This window comes from Bidens hawaiensis, unplaced genomic scaffold (assembly GCF_021521415.1).
Source record: "Bidens hawaiensis isolate Kalapana, Puna unplaced genomic scaffold, B.hawaiensis_p1.1 tig00008515_1, whole genome shotgun sequence".
Taxonomy (NCBI): Eukaryota; Viridiplantae; Streptophyta; class Magnoliopsida; order Asterales; family Asteraceae; genus Bidens; species Bidens hawaiensis.
Genome location: NW_027491608.1, coordinates 453,311 through 473,882, shown reverse-complemented (window position 1 = coordinate 473,882; position 20,572 = coordinate 453,311). Strand labels below are relative to the sequence as shown.

The 20,572-nt window shown below is 35.8% G+C and overlaps 2 pseudogenes across 2 annotated transcripts; both read right to left on the bottom strand.

The window, feature by feature from the left end:
- Window positions 1-873: 873 nt before the first annotated feature.
- Window positions 874-4,039, bottom strand: LOC143529198 (PHD finger protein ALFIN-LIKE 4-like; annotated as a pseudogene). Its single transcript, XR_013134612.1, has 4 exons — window positions 3,941-4,039; window positions 3,817-3,849; window positions 1,633-1,861; window positions 874-1,553 (listed from the first exon to the last, which is right to left on the bottom strand). The product of XR_013134612.1 is annotated as a PHD finger protein ALFIN-LIKE 4-like (transcript).
- A 1,476-nt stretch (window positions 4,040-5,515) lies between these two features.
- LOC143529263 (leucine--tRNA ligase, cytoplasmic-like) lies at window positions 5,516-11,776 on the bottom strand (annotated as a pseudogene). Its single transcript, XR_013134624.1, has 6 exons — window positions 11,630-11,776; window positions 9,583-10,836; window positions 7,570-9,079; window positions 6,273-6,787; window positions 6,038-6,099; window positions 5,516-5,808 (listed from the first exon to the last, which is right to left on the bottom strand). The product of XR_013134624.1 is annotated as a leucine--tRNA ligase, cytoplasmic-like (transcript).
- Between the last annotated feature and the right edge of the window lie 8,796 nt (window positions 11,777-20,572).

Below are 20,572 nucleotides of genomic sequence, written 5' to 3'. Positions count from 1 at the left end.
TCCTACATGTGAACAAAGAGAAAATACATTACAATGTTCTACCAAATGCTTAAATTTTTGTAAAAATATGAATAGTAATATTAAGAGAATATCAAAACGCTGGTTACTATTGAAGACCAAGAGATGATAAGTTAATATCATGCATGAGAAGCTTGTACGGCATGCAATAAATGTACCAACAAGGCAACAAAGATGAATAGTAATATGTCATCACAAAAGGAATCTACCAATTAATATACATAATAATTCGAAGACTTGGAAAAACTATACTCATTTGGTATCACAAGGTTGAAGTGACGCGGTGGCTGACCATTTTCTTGTTGCTTGTAACATTTTCTTTGTTTAAGCCAAGGAGTTATTCTCGTAACCAGGCATGTTCCCTTGTCATGTCCCAGTACCATCTCTTTGCATGAATTTAAAAAACTTTTATTAATCTTCTGTCGGAGTTCAACATTGTGTGTTCGTTTAGTTAATGACTTAATTCTTAGGCATAGCATTGTGGAATAACGCCATGGGCGCCTCCACCATCCATAACGCCAGCCCCTCCACCCCTTCCAGCATTAACTCATTACCGCCCCCAAAACACCTTGTTAACCGTCTGGTGTGATGGTTAACACCCCCACCTCTTGCTGATTAGGACCGGCTAACTCCCCCGCTCATAGCCCACAACGGTTAGCATTACAACGATGGCAAAAACTTGTCTCTCATTTTAGACCAAAATACACTTTAACCTTGTCTTTACCCCATTTGTTTCTTTTCAAACACATACCAACCCACTTGGTGAAGATCACCATGGCCTCGTTCCACCTAGGTTCGATTTGTGACTCCGAATACACTACTAAGTGGCACTTACCATATGGAAGAGACGATAAATGTTAATAATGCAAGCTTTTGTTAGTTAACGCACTAACAAAAATGTAGTAAAATATGAAATACTTAAGTTGAATCAAACAAACATGATCTGCTCACTAATTAATTATACACTAACCGAAATCAAATTCACGCATAAACAGACTTAACCAACCCACATCACTTTTCACAAACCAGTTAAAACTTAAAAAGTAAACAACACGTACTATATCGACACAGTAATCATCAAGGTCGAGCTCTCTTATTGCTACAAGACGGACACTTGTACTGCTTAATATGCTCTGCTCTTGCTGGTGTGATTTTAACACATTTGCCATGAAACCACTTCTCACATATATCACAGCATATCCAGAATTCATTCGATGCATAATTCTCCCCACACGACCCGCATAAAGTTTCACCATGCTCATCATCATCATCATCATCATCATCATCATCTTCTTCACCTTCATCTTCATCATCTAAGCCTTCTTCTGGCGGTGGTGGCTAAACGGAAAATGAAACTGTTATTATTAATGAGAGAACATAAAATGGGATAAATTGATCGGTTTAATACCTTTGATTTGGATTTGGTTGTGCTGTGATTGGAAACTGATGATTTGTCCTTTGGGTTGTTCTTTGTATTACCGTTTACAACTTCGTATATTGTCGGGAGGTCGTTTATCATATTGAAAAGTCGTTTTCTGTAACATGGGATGAAAAAGACGGTCTTTTATCTTAATAACTGGGATTGGTTTGAATTAAAACTTGTGATTTATTTACCTGTCTGATTTGTCAAAACCGAATCGAGCACCAAAATAGAAGGAGACTGTAAGCAACCAAGCATCACTATGAACAGCAACTAAAGATAACCAGTCTTTTTCTTGCATTCCGTCTCTTGCAAAATTGATTCCAAGTGCAGGTTCTGGCAATTCAGGAGGTACCTCTTCAGCAGGCAAATTCACTTCCCAATGCTCATTTGGAAACCCATAGAGACACAAATTCTCCTTTTCTGTACACACACAGATGCACTCTTTTCGTATTAGCAGTAAAATAAACATTAAGTTGTGCACATCAAAAGCAATGCTAAGTTGCTAACGCCTTTTTGCCATATAAGACATTAATCGGAAAACGTAAACTGAGTTTGTTAAGTAAATAATGGCAACAATATGACAATTTATACAGCAGTGAATGATCGACCATTATTAGTGGTTCTTATAACAATTCACCTTTTTTCACTTCAAAACTATATATAACCATAAAATGCAAGTTTTCCCTGTGCATAACAATTCACAAGGACACTGTTTAAGTGCAAATAGTCAAATAACATAAACAGTAATAGAATAGCTGGTGAAAGTGTAAAGAGCATATGGTATTTATAAAGCAGCAAGTGCGGATACGTATCGAAGTCGAGAATGACTTCTGGAAGAGGGTGTAATGGAAATAACGTGGGTGTAAAAGAAGCTCAGATCATGTAATAATATGTTTAATGTGGATAAAACATTATTCAAAAGTCACAAAAGTAAACAAGCATAATGTCACCCAGCTACATAAAAACCGGCAATTAATAACTACAGATAAACACTCAATAAGAGGCATCGAAGCAAAGAATCAAGACAGACAAAACTGAAACGAAAAAGCACTTTATAAAATTAGATAAAATGATAGAATTGCTTCAATATCCATAGTAATTATTATCATAACACTTACTAAACTTTTATCATATTCTGTAGTGTACTAGGAGAGAATTATGTATCTATGAACTTCAACTTGTTTAGTTTTCGGGTATCTCCCCTTTTTAACTAAGGAAAACACAGTTAATTTCTCTTCATAAACCAATACCTAATTGAGCATCTTTCAAGCATATTTAGCAAAACTGCATCATTCAAACTATGAATCTACAGAAATCTAGTTACTGAAACTATCTCCCTTAAAAGAAAGAGTCTATGGAAGCCATCAAACTTACAAACACCCCAATCACTTCTTTAAAACAACATAAAGGTAAAGATTTAACAACGCTTCAAATCCAAACTCTTTCAAGGTTCCATAAAAGGCGACATGTGTAACCATGAGTGAAATATGATTTCAAAGACTTGCCCCCTATTGATTTCCAAGCAAATGCTATAACTTGAAGTAGTTACTAAAGATTACACAATAATTAATTATTAACCTTAAAAAAACTTAAGAACACTACATATTTACATGACTGTGCTTGAAAAACGTATAACAAGTATTAAAAAACCTTGGAATACAGATATTTTTCTGAAAAGCCATATATAGCTGCTAAACTGTACCCTTCAAAACTAAGAATCTATGGAAATCTAGTTACCGAAACTGTCTATCTAAGAAGTGTGTATGTAATAATGTAAGTCAACAAACTTATAAACACTCCAATTGATCCAATATCTTTCCACGTTTCATAACAGGCGACCACACGTAACTATGAGCGAAATACGATTTCAAAGACTTGCCCCCTATTCTAAGCAAAAGCTATAACTTGAAGGTAGCTACTGTAGATTATACAATAACTAACCTTTAAAGAAACTTAATAATAACACTACATATCTACAAAATTGTGCTTGATAAACGTATAAGCGTTACTAAATTTGTCAGAATACGAAAAAAATTTAAGCTTTAAAAGAATTACATCACTAATCTACACATCTAAGGCTCTAAGCTGCCAAACTTCATCACTCACTTACATTAACAAAATTATAGAAACAAAAATAATAATAAAAAAAAAAATAATAATAATAATAATAAAAATAATAATAATAATAATAATAAGTAAAAAAAATTATATTCCCCAATAGTCCTACACACACTCACAATTACAGACCAGCAACAATTCAGGAGTTCATCAAGTTAATTAAACAATCCATACCAACATTAGCCTCAAAAAGTATAATAAATTAATAATTAAACAATTTGAATGCATGCAGAAATAACACAAGAAAGAACCCTAACCAGGATCACAGTGCTGAAAAAACTCTTCAACATCTGCAACAAACAAACAAAATAACAAAATTAAACACAATTCAAAACCTAATTAATAAAACATTAAGAGTAAGTGAGCAAGTAAGCAAGTGACCGATGGTGAGAGCTTTGATAAGTCCGGCACGGCGGCCTTTGAAATCCCTAAACACTTCTTCAACTGTCCGAGGATTATAGTTTGCTCCTCCGTCCATAATTAATTCCAGAAAAGAAAAGAAATTGAAGTAGAACAGAAGGAAAGAAAGCGGTTAGAGAACAAGACAGACGACACGTATGAGTCTAAGGAGCGGACTTGAATCTAATCATAATCTAGTCAGGGGTTTATTTAATTTCCATCTCACGAGTCCGATACCACAAACAACACAAAACCCTTGTTTTACTTTTACTACCAATTATATTAATTATTTAAACTATAATATAATAATCCTATTTGTTTTCTTTCCTTTGTTTTTCAACAAACAATGAGTATATACACTCGAAATCGCATACAGGACTGGGTAGCTAGTTCAAGCCTATTATTATCTGTTTTGGGGAAAACCCGTCGCTCGAGGTCCGTTACGGTAAAATCCTGTCATGACCGGATTTAAACTTGAGACCTTGTGACATACAGCCCAAATTTTGCTTACACTCTCCAATGTTGTCAGTTGAGTTAAAACTAAAGCTTGGATGGCACGTGATAAAATTGTACACATTCATATTATGTTCTTTGATTAAAATTTTTTTACTTCTCCTTTTTCTAAAGAAATGATTGTAATTAATTACTATTTTTTTAGGTTATCTTTTATAATGCTCACCCAGCATATAATTAGGAAGCAAATTGATAAAATCAGAAATATATTGTTTTGAAATGTGTGCATATGTTAGTTTTTTTAGGCTAGAAACTCATACTATATAGGTTGAATAAAGAATTAAATAGTTATTAATGAAGATTTATAAATGAAAAAAAGAGAAGTGGGAAACAAATTTATATATTAGGTGAAAAAAAAGAAGGGAGAAAAGTAATGATCGCTTTAAAGACATTTGAGCTAAATTTTTGGAAAAATTAATTATATAAAAAACTAAATGGGAAATGTATTTCATGATATATTATTTACATTTTGTATGTTGTTAAGTATACACATAAATTGTATAAAAACTTATATAATTTGTAAGTGCTTATACAATATGGTACTTGATATGCAATTACAAAACATTTAGTACATGATTATAAAACGTGGTACGTGTCATATTTTGATGACTTCTATATTGGAGTTTACCGAAGAACCTCAAATTCAAGAGAATATTTTAAGAAGGAAAAATGAAAAGGAATTGAAAGACAACGATTTGTAATAATAAACAAATAGTAGACATTTAAAAAGTTCAAACAAGCACGTTCTTAAAGTGCAAAGAGCAACTTATAAAAACATATTTCTCACTAAAAACTATTGATGTGTAGTAATTAAACTTATACAGTTATTTCGTAAATACATGTGTGCAGTTTGCTCATTAATAAGTTGATCAGCTAACATTTTAAACGAAACTAACTGCATACCTGCGTTATCAAAACACACGAGCATTGACTGCTTGAATCGCAAATAAAATCAATAGACTAACAAACATCAAACCTTGAAAGAGCGACCAGTCTGGAGTCTGGACCACACCGGTCTTTCATCACACAATAGAAAAGCATGTTTACGACTCGTGATAAAACGTAAAACGATTGACCACATACATAGTTAACAAAAGCAAAAAAATATCCAAGTTCTATTAAACATGACCAAGAAAATACAAAATCACTGGCTTATAAAAACATAACATGTCATTTCAGTTGAATCACTTCCAAAAACGATAAACATTTCATTGTTCCACCAACTCAATAAAAAAAAGTGTTCCTTCCCAACATCCGCCCGATGAGAATCAAGTTTGTAAAAGACCAAAAACCAAATAACTAACTGCATATCGCCCTCCATTCTATACCTTTACTATCTGCACATAGAAAAAATGATAAGTCAACTTCTCTGACCGTCAAACATGGCTGGGTTAAATAAAAATGCATCCCGCTCTCTAACGTTTAACTAAACAAAAACGATAACTCTATATTTTACAAAGAGAAATAAAAGCAATATAAAATCTTAAAACCAAAATAAAGCAGATGAACATAAGCAAAAGAATAGCGCAATTTGCAATAAACAGAAGTAGGCATGTGGGCAAGTACCTGAGTCACAGCAGGTTCAACACTCTTTTTTGTCCTCTTAATCCGAGACCTTCAAGCTAAATCTAAATAAAAGAATCAAAAATGAAAAATAAATGACACTAAATATATATAAAAAACTAAATATATATAAAGAAACAAAAATGAAAAATAAATGACACTAAATATATATAAAAAACTAAATATATATAAATAATCAAAAATGAAAAAAGTGCATACAGTTCACTGATTCAAATACCATCCTTAGTCAAAAAGATAGAGGTAGGAGATCCCGGTGATGGTGGATTTTGCTTTAACAACGAAGCATGCCGGCCAGCCTTAGCAACAGCATGTGAATCAGTAGCCGACAAAATCTCAACATGTTCAAGACCAATCTGTCTCTTAATCAACTCCAAATTCTCTTGAAGAACTTTGATTTCTCCAAATGGCAGCTTTAGATCCAATGCTTGGACGCCAAGTGTCATCACCTCATCCTTCTTAAATCTCAGAAATGGCATACAGAGTTTCTGTGTCTGCTTAAAGTTTCCTTCCTGGCCCACTGCACTCTGCTGCAATGCTTGCATTATCTCTTGGTCCGGTGCAAATTTACGGTTTTGCTCGTCAAACTTGTCACGTAAGATGTTCAGACACTCTCGTTTCCATCCATCATATTGTTCATTCACAAATATATGCCCTATTGTTGGTTTGCTCGGAGTACTAGGTTTGTTGTTACCTTTCTTTGAACCACCTGAAGCCTGCTTCGAAAGAAGCTTCCTGAAAATGATTTATCACCAAACACCAACTTTATAAAACTACGCATCAAGCAGACACAAATGACGAAACACAAGTATTACAAAAAATTAGGCTTGTGAACAAACAAACGATCGAACACGAAAAATTAAATGAACAAGATTTTCTTTTTCATGCTCGTTTAAGCTTGTTTGATAACAGTAAATGAATGGTTCATGAACTTAAACGAACGAGCATAACTGAGGTAAAACCAATTAAAAGTAAATGTGAACAATGTGTCGGGCCTAAAAAGTTACTAAAAACTAGACCCGTAAAAAATTTAAATACATATTAATGAATGTAAATGAACAAGACATGTGTTCATGCTTTGTTTGTTTAACTAAATGAACAAAACAATTTGTTCATATTCTTTCGTCTTATTAAATAGGCAACAATGTGTTGGGCCTAAAAAGTAAAAAAAAAAAAAAAAAACTAGACAAAATTGCAAGATTTTATTATTTTTTATAGAAACATGTACATTCTGCCTAATAGATTCTACCTATGGTATTAATATACTTTATTTTCAAGAGGGTCCCAAATATTTGACTAAGTAACACATAATCCAAGGATATTTTAGTCTTTTTATAAAAAGTTTGACATAAATTTGAATGGGGCTAGTTTGTTGCACCTTAATTGATAAAGAAATGAAACTGTTGAGACCAAAGAAAACGAATTTAAACTAATGGACTAAAAGAGTATTTTGGGTCAAACCACAGGGGACTAAAACGACTTTTAACTTGAAAATATTTAGAGCAATTAAGGTATACCTGAAATTGATAATAGAGTCCTGCAAGTATCTGTTAGCCTTTTGAAGGGTGAGGTCAGGGTTTTCAGCTTCAGGCCATCCAGCTTTAATAACAAACCCGTCTTTCTTTAAAAGTTTCCTCCAAACATATTCAGAATAATGAGGGAAAATCGGGGCAATAAGCCGTGTCTGAATATCCATAAACCGCCACACAAGATCACGGTTCATGCCACTAGAGCCACACGAAAACCTATACTCATCTCTGGCAGCTTGCAAATCATAAAACCCGGATTTAAGAGCTTCACGAAACATGTACTCATTGTAATTCTTCTCAGTCATCTTTATGGCAAAGTTGATCTCATTAGCAAATACACGGTCAGCATAAGTAGAAGGCGGGTCTGTTCTTAAGGATGACTCGGCAGCAAGAATCTCCTCCATCCACACTCTCTCCTTCGTGAGACGTAAAATAGCAGCGTTTGTGGTTTCAAACACAAAATTTGCATCGTCCATACCGTCTCCAGCATCAGCAAGAGAGAATCTAGTGGCATCTGCTGAAAACTCCTCAATTGCTTGTTTCAAAGTCCTGAAATTCCCGGTTGACTTCGACATTTTCTCAGAATTCAACATAATGTGACCGTTACATCTGAACCCACGAGGCCAATGTTCTTTGGGGAAAATTGCAGTGTGGTTATAAATACTAAATGTAAGATGGTTTTGTATTAAATCCTTACCGGACACACGGAGGTCAAGAGGATACCAATACTGAAACTCCTGTTTCATCTTTTTAAGTAGAGTTATATCAATATCTGAAGATTTAGGTTCCAAGTCAGAAAGAAATAAATAATCCCAAACTTCGTCGGTAAGCTGTTCGGGTTTTACGGTAGAAGTGTCCGCACCGAATAAATCCCCTTTCTGTAACAGATGACAGACTGTATAATACGCCATGTAGATAGTGGAATCGGATAAAGACTCCACCAAAAACTGCTCATCCCATGGTATGCGGGTCCCGAGACCAAAGCTTCTAGAACATGCCCATTGGTTCAGCCAGCTCAGCGTGTGTTCGAACCCGTGCCGGGTCTCGTCAGAGTATAAATTCATGCTAGCTAAACACTCCTTTGCCTTTTCTAGCCAGGTTTCTTCACCATAAGTTATATACCATTGGTCAGTTAACGCAACGACACACTCGTCACCAGATCGTGACATTACTTTCTTCTCTGGTTCGCTGTACACGACAGCTTGGTTGAGTTCTAGAAGCTTCTGTCTGATTAGGGTTTTAGCCTCTTGAACGCGCATGCCAGCATATTCACCAGCAACCATGGTTCCTTCATAGAAACCACCTTTGTAAATTACCTTTTTAGCAGCATCGAGTTTTCTCTCTCGTTTTGGCTCTTGATTTTCATGTCGTTGCATATTTTTTCAGCAGATTTGTCACCGAACTCAGGGTGGCTGATTATTGGGATGACCTCAAAGGGTAATACCCACTCGTCTTTTACACCAAATTTAGCCCTAAAAGGAGCTTTTGCTTTCAAATCCTGCAATTCAATAAGTTGATCTTAAAAGTTACAAAAATGTAATAAAAAAATTAGTGAACTAATCTAATTTAATGAAAATAATTTCATGATTTGTAGAGCCAAAAGAATCAATGATTCCAAGTTCAAAAGAATTAACCGACTTAACTGAGCCGATATAACCGATGATTTGTAAGATTTTTTTTGAAGGCTATGTAATATATACAAATGTTAAATGGTAAAACTCAAATTATTGAAGCCCAAATGTCTAATAACAATGTATTAAGTGATTAAAAAAATTTAGTCCAAACTTTCAGGCCCGGTTACATTGTTTTTGGGCTATTATAGTCAGTCCCAAACATTTCATGACACATTCTAGTTCGCAGCCATTGAACAATGCCATAACCAAACCAAATCAACATGTAAACCCGATTAATCAACTGAAAGTTCGGTTATGATTACAGTTTTGGGCCAACACCATCCCATACACACCCTACCTAAAATTAATAACAGCCAAAATATATTACCTGCAACGCCATGTAATCATCAGGTGAGTCACTGGGAACGCTTGTAACAATCCCAGTACCCTTATCAGTAAGAACTGAGAGCATTGGAAGACAGTAAATAATATCATTGAATGAAAGCGGTGATCGACAAGGTAACCCAATAAGATCTTGACCAGTCAACTCAACTAAGCATGTAGCCTTTTCAGGCACCCTGGAAAGATTCTGATAGGCAAGATTGCGAGCCGCGCGCTCGGTTAAGATAAAAACTTCAGTTTCATTAATCTCAAATGCCCCATATTTGCCGTCTGGCAACACCCATGAATTTGTCTGCCCATACATAGTTTCGGGCCTCAAAGTCGCAGCCGACAAATAAACTTTCTTACCTTCTAAATGTGCAAATTTTGGCGGGAATGGTGGGACCACCTCCATCTTAATGAGTGTATATTCTTGAGGTATAACACCTTCACCCGACGCCCGATCATGGTCCGCACAAGGCTGACCATCTAAAGGTGAATAAATTGTGTATCTTAAATCTTTAATAACTTGTTTTTTGATTTCAACTTCCTCATCTGCCACCTCACAAACTTATCAAAAAATGGGTTGATGTCGGTTGTGATAAACGACCGCCTCCAATCAGCACCCAAACCGAAAGCTTTAAGTTCTTCAACCGCCAAAGGAGGAAAAAACCGCAACCATTGAACGGGATCTTGAAACGTAGCAATTTCAGCATCAGATAAACCGTACCCGCGCATTATCTCCCACTGATAAGTCTCCCGACCTGTCTTTGACGCCACTTTCGACTTTTTCCCCTTAAACTTCTCAGGGTTATTTCCGCCATTAGGTTTCGATTCAGGTTCAAGTTCAGGTTCATTAACCACCACGGCTTCAACGGACGGAAAAACAGGTGGATTACCAAATTTTTCAATCTCTCTTCTAAGTTTATCAGCAGATGCCTTAATTGGCATTCCAGTACAGTGGAATCCAAAGGGTAAGAGGACGTTAGCGCCCCTCAATCTGTGATAAGCAGCAGCATATTCAAGCTTTGAGAGTGAAAATGCATGACCTAAGTGCAAATACCCATTCATATATGGAAACGGGAATGTGCCAAAAAACTTTTCGCCTTCTTTCGCAAATTGAGCGTGAGCTTCGGCATTGAAAACGTGACTTTCGTCCCACCATTTTCTTACCTCGTGTTCCATTTCTAGAAGCTGGTCCCGCCTCTTGAAGCTCCTACCACCGTCGGTATCTGCCATCTCGTTGCTAATGTAACAGAAACTGTAGAATAAAAGATACATTACAAAGTTTTATAAAGAAGTGATGATCAAAGTAAAAGACTATACAGCAAGATAATATAATTGTACCATGATCAGATATACATAAACTAACCCAAAGAAAAACGGAAAAACAAACTTTTACAATAACCTGACAAGATTAATACAAATCATATATGTTGAAAACTAATTGAATCGAGCAACACATACAAACAGACAAGCGCTTTAATTGAAAACCACACACAAACCTTACAAAGACCCTATTATTTATAACTTATGCTACTCCTAACCTTGCTAAGCAACCACTTCGTGACCCAAACCGAATTCTATACTATTACTGACTCTTTCTATATTATTATTCCTACTTGTTCTCCACGGCACCTTGTCTTGCATCCCAAGTTTCAAATAATTTCACATGCAAACCAATTGCCTTCAAAATCTAAATAAGCAATTAACTGACACTCAACTAATGTTATTATAAAATTATTAGGTGTTCAAATAGAAAACTAAGACAATAAGAGCTGCTACTAACTTGTAGTCAGTTTCACCAAAAAAAATGATTAAATCATTAAGCAACTGTAACTTTCAAATAAGTAAAGAAATAACCTAAATCCATGTAATAGTTATAGTTGCATACAACTTCAAATCAAATCAAAACATACTAAAATAACAAATTAAAAGCTGTAGTACCAAAAACCCTAAAAATTTAATCAAAACTAAGGTGAATTAATTAAGAACAATGCTATACAGCAAAGCTGAAGTAAAGCAGAGTAATAATAATAATAATAATAATCTACCTCCTGCTGCTGTGTGTAATGGATCGGATAAGATGAATTGGTTGCAGACGAATACGAAGCTTTAACGCCACACTTGTGTATCTATCGACCTAGGGTTTTATTATTATAAATACAGCACAATTAAGACTTAGAGAACACAGTTTTACTGTGTACTGTTTTTGGGCGTCGTGTTTGCGAAAATTTTTATGTTTATAATATTACTTGTTTATAAATGCGAGATGACTTGGATTATAAATCAGTCCAAACGTATGGGTTGTCTTGTAAAGATTGGTGTAGCTTTATGTTTGTCAATAGCCTTGGGCTATTAAAGCCTTGTAGTTGGTTGTTGGTGTTGGTATTTGACGATTCTAACACCTTGTTAGTGTTTTAGTAAAAGTTTTTTTTACTGGTCATTAAAGAAAAGAGTAAATTACAATTTATTTAAAATATGATACAAATAAAAAAGACATAGTAAAGGTGAATAATAAGTAGTACATGAAGATGTTTTGAATTTACAATTTACTAAGTTGAAAAAATCTCATTGTAAATAACCCGTTTTATATTCAATATTAACAATTTTATGTTGTATATGCTTGTTACTCTGGACAATGCAACACACAATTGTCCATGTGAAGAAACCAACCAACCCTAAAAGAGAATGTCCTGGCTCTTATTATTGTCATTGCAAAACATACGACGACTGGGAACTGTCTCATTTGGAATTCGAGAGGAATTTTTTTATTAAAATGATTTAAAGTAACTCTATATGTAAAAGTACGTTTTTAAATGTTACAATCAGATATTAGTTGTAGCTTTGATCCATTACATAATTCAACCTTCTGATCATGGTTTCTTGGTAGGGTTGTTCACGAACCGAACCAAACCGAACGCGGACATGCTCATACTTGGTTTGGTTTGAAAGCGAGCCGAATCGAGCGGATTGAATCTAAAGAAACGAGAGATATCTTTATGCTTGAACTTGGTTCGGTTTGAAACCGAGCGGCTTGGTTTGGCTTATTTTGCTGCATACGTCTCTCACAATCACCTCGTACTACACTTGAGCTTAGCCTTATGTACCGTCATGTTTCAGAGTAGCGAAGAACTAAGTCAAAGCATAATATTTGGTGAATATCAAGACCCAATATGTATCTCAGGTCGGAGGATACTATGATATTCGTCTTTACTCAATTTTACTTATGATCACCAATCACAGGATTCTATGCAGTAAAATGAGGGCGGGTTAGTCCAATATTTATATCCCATAAATATCTATGAACCTTGACAGCAAACCCTTGCTCTATATTCATACCTTATGAATATCCACCAATCCAAGTTCATAAGGAAAATAAAGACTATTATGAACTTAGATTGGTAAATATTCATAAGGTATGAATATAGAGCAACGGTTTGCTGTCAAGGTTCATAGATATTTATGGGATATAAATATTGGACTAACCGCCCTCAAATTTTACTGCATGGAATCCTTGTGATTGGTGGTTATAAGTAAATTTGAGTAAATGCGAATATCATAGTATCCTCCGACCTGAGATACATATTGGGTCTTGATATTCACCAAATATTATGCTTTGACTTAGTTCTTCGCTGCTCTGAAACATGACGGTGCATAAGGCTAAGCTCAAGTGTAATACACTCCTACCTCTTGTGGTAGATTTGATGCATCTACTATAAACAACCAATTGTACATGTATTTGGCATCCATCCTGGCAAGTCTCAGATTCATGAATCTAGCAACAACTTCTTGATCTTGATCTTAATCTTCATCTTCGTCTTCGTTGTCATCTTCATATTCATCTTCATCTTCACTTCCGCTGCTGCTGCCTCCATCCTGACCATTTCTACATGTACTTCTACCTCCACAACCATCAAGAAACCATCATTGTTGTACACAAACTCCCTTCGGTTTTCTGTTTCTTCAAGATGTAGAGTTTGCATTGCATGTTCTATCGGTTGTATTGCAAACACGGACTAAGCTTGGTTGCGTATGGACGCCAAATCCAATTCGTGATTGCCCACAGGTAGCACCATCATGTTGTTCAACTCAGCGTCATTGAGGTTTGCAATGTCACACCTCACTTTAGGGCCTAGGCGTGTGACCAATAGTTGGTACCTGTTTTGTAAATAAATCAGAGTTGCGGGTTTTATTTCAGCGGAAGTCTTTAAATAAAATATTATTACTTTGAAAACTTATTAAAAAGTCGGGTTTAAATACCCGTTCATTGTTTACAATACATTTCTTTTAGAAAACATAATTTATAATATTTTCAAATAAAATATCCGAGCCACCAGATAGCATCTAATAACTATAACTCCAATCTTCTATTCCTCATTGTTTGTATATTTTAACCTTTCTTGTTTCCCTGTAACATGGGGAAAATACGTCAGCACAAAGCTGGTGAATAACACTGACTCTAAAATCTCTTTTCAAACAAACCAACAATAATACCTTTGTGACTACTCATTAGGCACCCAACTAAATTGGGATCAAATTACCCTAAGTACCATGTACAATTAATTATATACACAATATCATTTCTCTGAATAGTCCCGTAGACCTTCAGAGGCATGTTGATGATATGCATGGCCTCGGGGAATTCCGAGTCACCATGTATGTTTGGATCCAGACACATGTATACTTTTAATCAGAGTGTCCGTTTCTTATTACTGTACACAAAGTTTTAAACAGTCAGACTCAGTATAAAAGGTTTGGGGCGTATTCACCTTTTCTGTTTGAAATCAGTTTCTGATACTGATTCCTGTTTTCTGTTTCCTTCTTCTTGTTTTGTTACCTCGGACCTATAGTACGAGAATAACCTTTGTATAAATAACTAGATCAACGATCTAGCTTCAGACCTTTAGTCCGTTTTGTATAGCTTTAACCTTGATAAATACATTTGTTTATTCAAAGCATTTTGGACCTTTAGTCCCTTTGTTTGTTTATCATTTTCATACTATGTTTCTTCTTCAAGAAGAAACATTAACTTTATATTATTTCTATATGAATATTTATATTTCTTAAAAATAAAGAAATACTATTTAATCATATCCCTTGAATAAACTTGCTTACGTTTCTTTAATCAAGAAGAAACTATATTTTAACTATAACCTTTGCTTAAGAAAAGTTATTTTATTCTTAATCGTAATCAAGGTTCGGCTATACCTCCGACTATGCTCTAAGCCATTTAAAATAATAAAATAATAACTTAGGCAGAACCCCTTACCTCGCACGGGTATTCAGAGTTAGATATTCCTAAGTTTATACGAGCAGCACTTCTACTCTATACGCACGTTTATCGAGACTCTCTTGATCAACTCTTCTTAGCAAGCAAATCGAGGCAATGTTCGGTTTCCGAGTCGTGCACGTACTTCGAGACAGAATGTCAGGTTTCTTGAGTGGCACACACATTGAGGTAAACACCGGGTTTATGGCACGGATTACGATGTGTTATTTGTCGGGTCGGTGGCACGCAAAACGATGTTCGGCACGCAAACCGAGGTAGAGAGAGTGAGTTTCTAGAGAGAGAGAGTGTGGGAGGTGTGAGGGAATGAGCCCATGGCCTCCCCTTTTATAGCTGATTTCGGGTCCCATCGCGGTACGCGATGGGCCCCTTCTCCAACACTGTCGCGTAGCGCGACGGGTACGTGGCCTGAGATCGTGCCACGTGGCCTGACACGTGTCGCCACGTGGTCTGAGACGTGTCCTGGTGTGTTGCCACGTGTCACCGGAGTGTGACACGTGTCTCTGAGTCATCACGGCCCATCGCGGTACGCGATGGCCGTCCGCACCACATTGCCCTCTTCTCCATCGCCATCACCATCGTCCTCGTCCTCGTCCGTGCCCGTGCGCGTCGGGTGCTACGCACCCTCCGCTAGGACCACTTGGTGCATGATATTCAGAAAAGAATATTACTATGGAAAATGTCTTCCTTATAAAGAGTTTCCATTTCTTTACCACTTTCCATGTGGGATGGATTCCATCTTCCTTATTTATATCTTAGTGGAATGCTTCCACTTTCTTACATCTTCCAATGTAGGATGGAGTTTTCTTTCATGTAAGTAAACTTATCTTTAGGAAATATTTGTATTTCCTTATTTTTCTTATATTTTCTTATTTAATATTTTCTCATGACTTGTTTTGATATTATTTTTGATCCCTCAACTTTCCTAAGTTGTCAAATTTAGATCAAAATTTTGGGGATGTTACATGCAACTTGTTCGGATGCTTGATAGTTTCGTAGCATCTGAACCATACCGAAACAATCGTAAACGACGGGCCTGATTTGGTGATGTTGCATCATGCAACAAAGAGATAACGTAGTTCAGCCTGTCGTCTTCGTTTGTAACTACTCTGGTTCCATGGTAAGCATTTTGAACGAATATCATAGCATGAAACTCTTGCTCTATGCTTGATAGTTTCGTTGTCGGTCATCTGAACCATACCGAAACAATCGTAAACAACGGGCCTGATTTGGTGATGTTGCATCATGCAACAAAGAGAGAACGTAGTTCAAGTTGTCTTCGTTTGTAACTACTCTGGTTCCATGGTAAGCATTTTGAACGAATATGATAGCATGAAACTCTTACTCTATGTCTGAGAATTAGTTCGTCCAAATGTTGAAAATGTAGAAACCGCCAGGTCCTCTGCTGAAGATGAGGAACCAGATGAATAGGCCAATCCTCCCTTCCATCTTCAAAGAATGGAAGCCAGATTATCCTAGACACGCTATCTCTCTCTCACTCTCACCGTAGACCCATTGCTCAGAAAGGTCACGTGGATTCCAGGCGTGGACCAAATTCCAAATTGGCCTTGTTTCAATTTGGTTATAACCTCTAATGAAATTCGGGTATAACAAGATATCTCTATGACGCCTTGAAGTCTGCCTCACGGCCCTTAGATCAAGATAATCAACATTGTTTAGTAAACTAAATATTACATCATCGTGCAGCCAGTGAAAGCGATCCATGCTACTACTACACAGTCAAACCACATGATTAGTATTAAAATCTGAACTAGTGTTTACCACTAAATAAAAGTAATTAATTCTCCATTTCTAAACATAAATAACATCATACCCCTTAATAACAAAAGTTCGATTTATATGAGATAATATACTATTAAACAAACAAATCTTCAATCAATCAATCAATCAATCATACCCAGTAAAATCCCACCGACAGCAAAGCTATAGGTAGGGTCTGGGGAGGGTGGGATGTAGGCACACCGTACCTCTATCCAAAGGAATAAAGAGGTGGCTTCCAGAGAGACCCTCGGCTCTAAGAACATGTGTATGAAGCAAAAAAAGGAAATCAAAGTTTAACAGTTATATAAAAAACTACTACTAATTATAATAATATTAATAATAAGGTCACAGTTTAACCGCAATATAAAAGCTAATAATAATAATAATAAAATATGTAAGGGAAATACCATTATGGTATGTGACCTAAATAAGTTAAGTCTAAGCCCTAAGGTATTCAATTCTCTCTAAAAATCCTTAACTTTAATTCTACTTCTCCACGAATTCCTATCCTCAACCATGTCCTCGGAGAGGTTTAGGTCTATCAAATCATGCTTAATCCTCTCATCCCAAGTCAATTTCGGTCGTCCTCTACCCCTCCTCCCCTCTAACGTAATGTTTTCTACGGATCTAACAGGATTCGTCGTCTGTCTTCTCTTTACATGTCCAAACCATCTCAATCTCCACTCTCTTATCTTGTCTGCTATGTTCGCCACCCCTAATCTCTCGCGAAACACAACGTTTCTTATTCGGTCTAGCCTTGTGTGCCCACACATCCAACGTAGCATTCTCATTTCTGCTACCTCCATCTTCCGCACTTGTGCCTTCTTGATGGCCCAACAATCTGTTCCATATAGCATTGCAGGTCTAACTGCCACCCTATAGAATTTTCCCTTTAGTTTAATCGGGAAACTCTTGTCGCACAATATACCTGTGGCTGCTTTCCATCTACACCATCCTACCTGAACTCGGTGGGTCACATCACTGTCTAATTCCCCATCGCTCTGTACAAATGATCCTAAATACTTGAACTTCGTTACCTGCGGGACCACCTGCCCTTCAATTGTGATGTGTGCGTCTTCACTATCGTTTATCCCACCAAAATCACAGTGTAGGTACTCAGTCTTAGATCGGCTAATCTTTAAACCTTTTGTCTCTAAGGTTGTTCGCCACTCCTCAAGCCTCATGTTTAGATCTTGTTTTTTCTCAGCAAGTAACACAATATCGTCTGCGAACATCATGCACCACGGGAGAGTCCCCTGAATCGACTTTGACAACTCATCCAAGACTACTGCAAAAAGAAACGGGCTCAACGCTGACCCCTGGTGAAGACCTACCTCTACAGGAAAGAAATCAGTATCCCCCACTGGCGCACGGACACTTGTTTCACTCCTGGTATACATATCCATAATTATCTCTATGTATTTCCTGGGCACTCTTCTACCCTCCAAGCACTCCCAGAGCACCTGTCGTGGCACACTGTCGTAGGCCTTTTCTAGGTCAATAAACACCATATGTAGATCACGCTTCTTCTCCCTATACTTTTCCATTAATCTTCTTATAAGGTGTATTGCCTCTGTGGTGGAACGCCCCGGCATGAAGCCAAATTGGTTGACCGTAACCTGAGTTTCTCGTCTAAGTCTAACCTCAATCACTCTTTCCCATAGCTTCATAGTATGACTTAGCAGTTTGATTCCTCGGTAGTTACCACAACATTGGGCGTCTCCTTTGTTCTTATAGATAGGAACTACAACGCTGCTCCTCCACTGGTCTGGCATCTTACCTGATTTGAGAATACTATTGAACAGAGTAGTTAACCACATGACTCCTTCCTCCCCCAGACACTTCCACACCTCGATGGGTATGTTGTCTGGGCCAACCGCCTTAGACCTTCCCATCCTCCTAAGTGCGTCCTTCACCTCTTCTCGTGTGATCCGTCGGCAGTAGCAGTTATTTGATTGTTGTCGTTGAAAGTTTGTGTTGTCCTGTTCTTCTTGGTAAGCTCTCCCATTGTTAAAAAGATTGTGGAAGTAGGTTTGCCATCTTAGCTTGATGTCCTGCTCCTTGACCAGTACATGCCCATCTGTATCCTTTATGAACTTCACCGGTCCTAGATCTTGCGTTCTACGCTCCCTGGCTTTAGCAATCTTAAACAAACAAATCTTAAAAGTATAAAAAAAATTGTTTTTTATAGAAATTGTATTTCAGGTCTAAAAAAATATACACTTTGACTTAAATAAAAAAGGACCTTCTTATTAAATATTCGAATATAAATACAAACCTTATTTACTGTTTACCAACAACACACAACCATAAAAATAGTTATCAACTTTTTATTGCTGTTAATAAATCTGAAATCTAAATAATATAATAAAAAATATGATGATGGAAAAAATATTAACTTTTCAGTTAAAATTAGTTTTTTACTACAAGTAATATTGTAATTATGATAAAAGTTTACTAATAAATCAGGTTGTTTAGTTGATATATGTCAGATAAGGTATTATAATGAATAAAAAATTAATTTAAACCCATCAAATATTCAAATGTTAAATACGACAACGATCCTGTTTTTATATGAATATAAACTATTAAATATTGAAATCTTAAAAAAACCATTTTTATAACAAAATTCCAATTTTAAGTGAAAATAAGCTACTAAATATTTAAATCTTTAAGAGAAATTCATTTTTATGTAAAATTAAGCTACTAAAATTCTAAATTATTAAAAAAATCCAGTTTTATATGAAGATATGCTCTTAAATATTCAAATATTTAAGAATAAAGCTATATAAAAGAGCATAAACTTAAAGATTGAAATTCTACATTTGTAGATTTAAAAAAATATTAATAAAAAATTATAGATCTAAAAAACTATTAACAAAAAATTTATTTAATTTAAATAACTAAGATAAGTCAATAAAATGTTATCCAATATTTAATTATTCAAACGAAATTTAATGTTACCTAATTTTTACTCCTTAATTGAAGGAATGAGTATGAAGAATGTGTTATTGCGGCTGCTCATATGTTTTATAAAGTTATGTCTCACTATCAGTAATAGGGTTTTTAATGGGCTGGCTAAAAGAAAAGATTTTTAATGGGCTTGACCCACCACACCTATGGCCCAAACAATACCTTATTTTCTGAACACCTTTTGTCCCGGTGACTAGAGGTGCATAAAAAACCCGTACACGAAAAAATACCCAGAACCGGTTTTTTATACCCCGGTATTTTATACCCGAAACCGGAACCGACCCTACCCGTAGGGTATGGATAGAGTATGCATTTTGAGGTCAATACCCGTAAATACCGGAAGAACATCACGTGAATATAAGCTCTCACCAAAATTGTCGTTAGGAACATTCGACTTAAATATATTATATAAGAACTCAAGTATATATTTTGAAGAATAACCAAAGTATGTTCATTTAAAAGTAGGATCAATAGAATATGTAATAAGATCATGAGAAATATTTGTTAATGTTTCATCGTCATTTGAACCACCAAATTTCTTTTATCAATATTCAAAAACCATTCAACAAACAATTTAGTTTCTTTCATATTTGAGGCTTTGTTGTCTCTCACTATCATTTAAAGAGATTACAAGCAACAAATTGCTAATAAGAAGCTTAGATCAAACTTCAAAGCCTGCAATCACTACAATATGACAAAAAAACTCACATAAATTATAAAATCCAAAATTATAGCTACAAAGAGCAATTCTCTTATAACAGCTAATTTAGCCCTAGTTTTTCTAATCAAGCGATCTAGTAACTTATAACAACTAGATCATAGATAGTTGTTAATAGCGAATAGCGGACGATAGCTGCAAGCTACCTATACGCTACGTGGCAATAGCGATAAAATAGCGGGTACTATTTTATGTTTAGCAATACACTATAAATATTTTTTAGATATATTTATA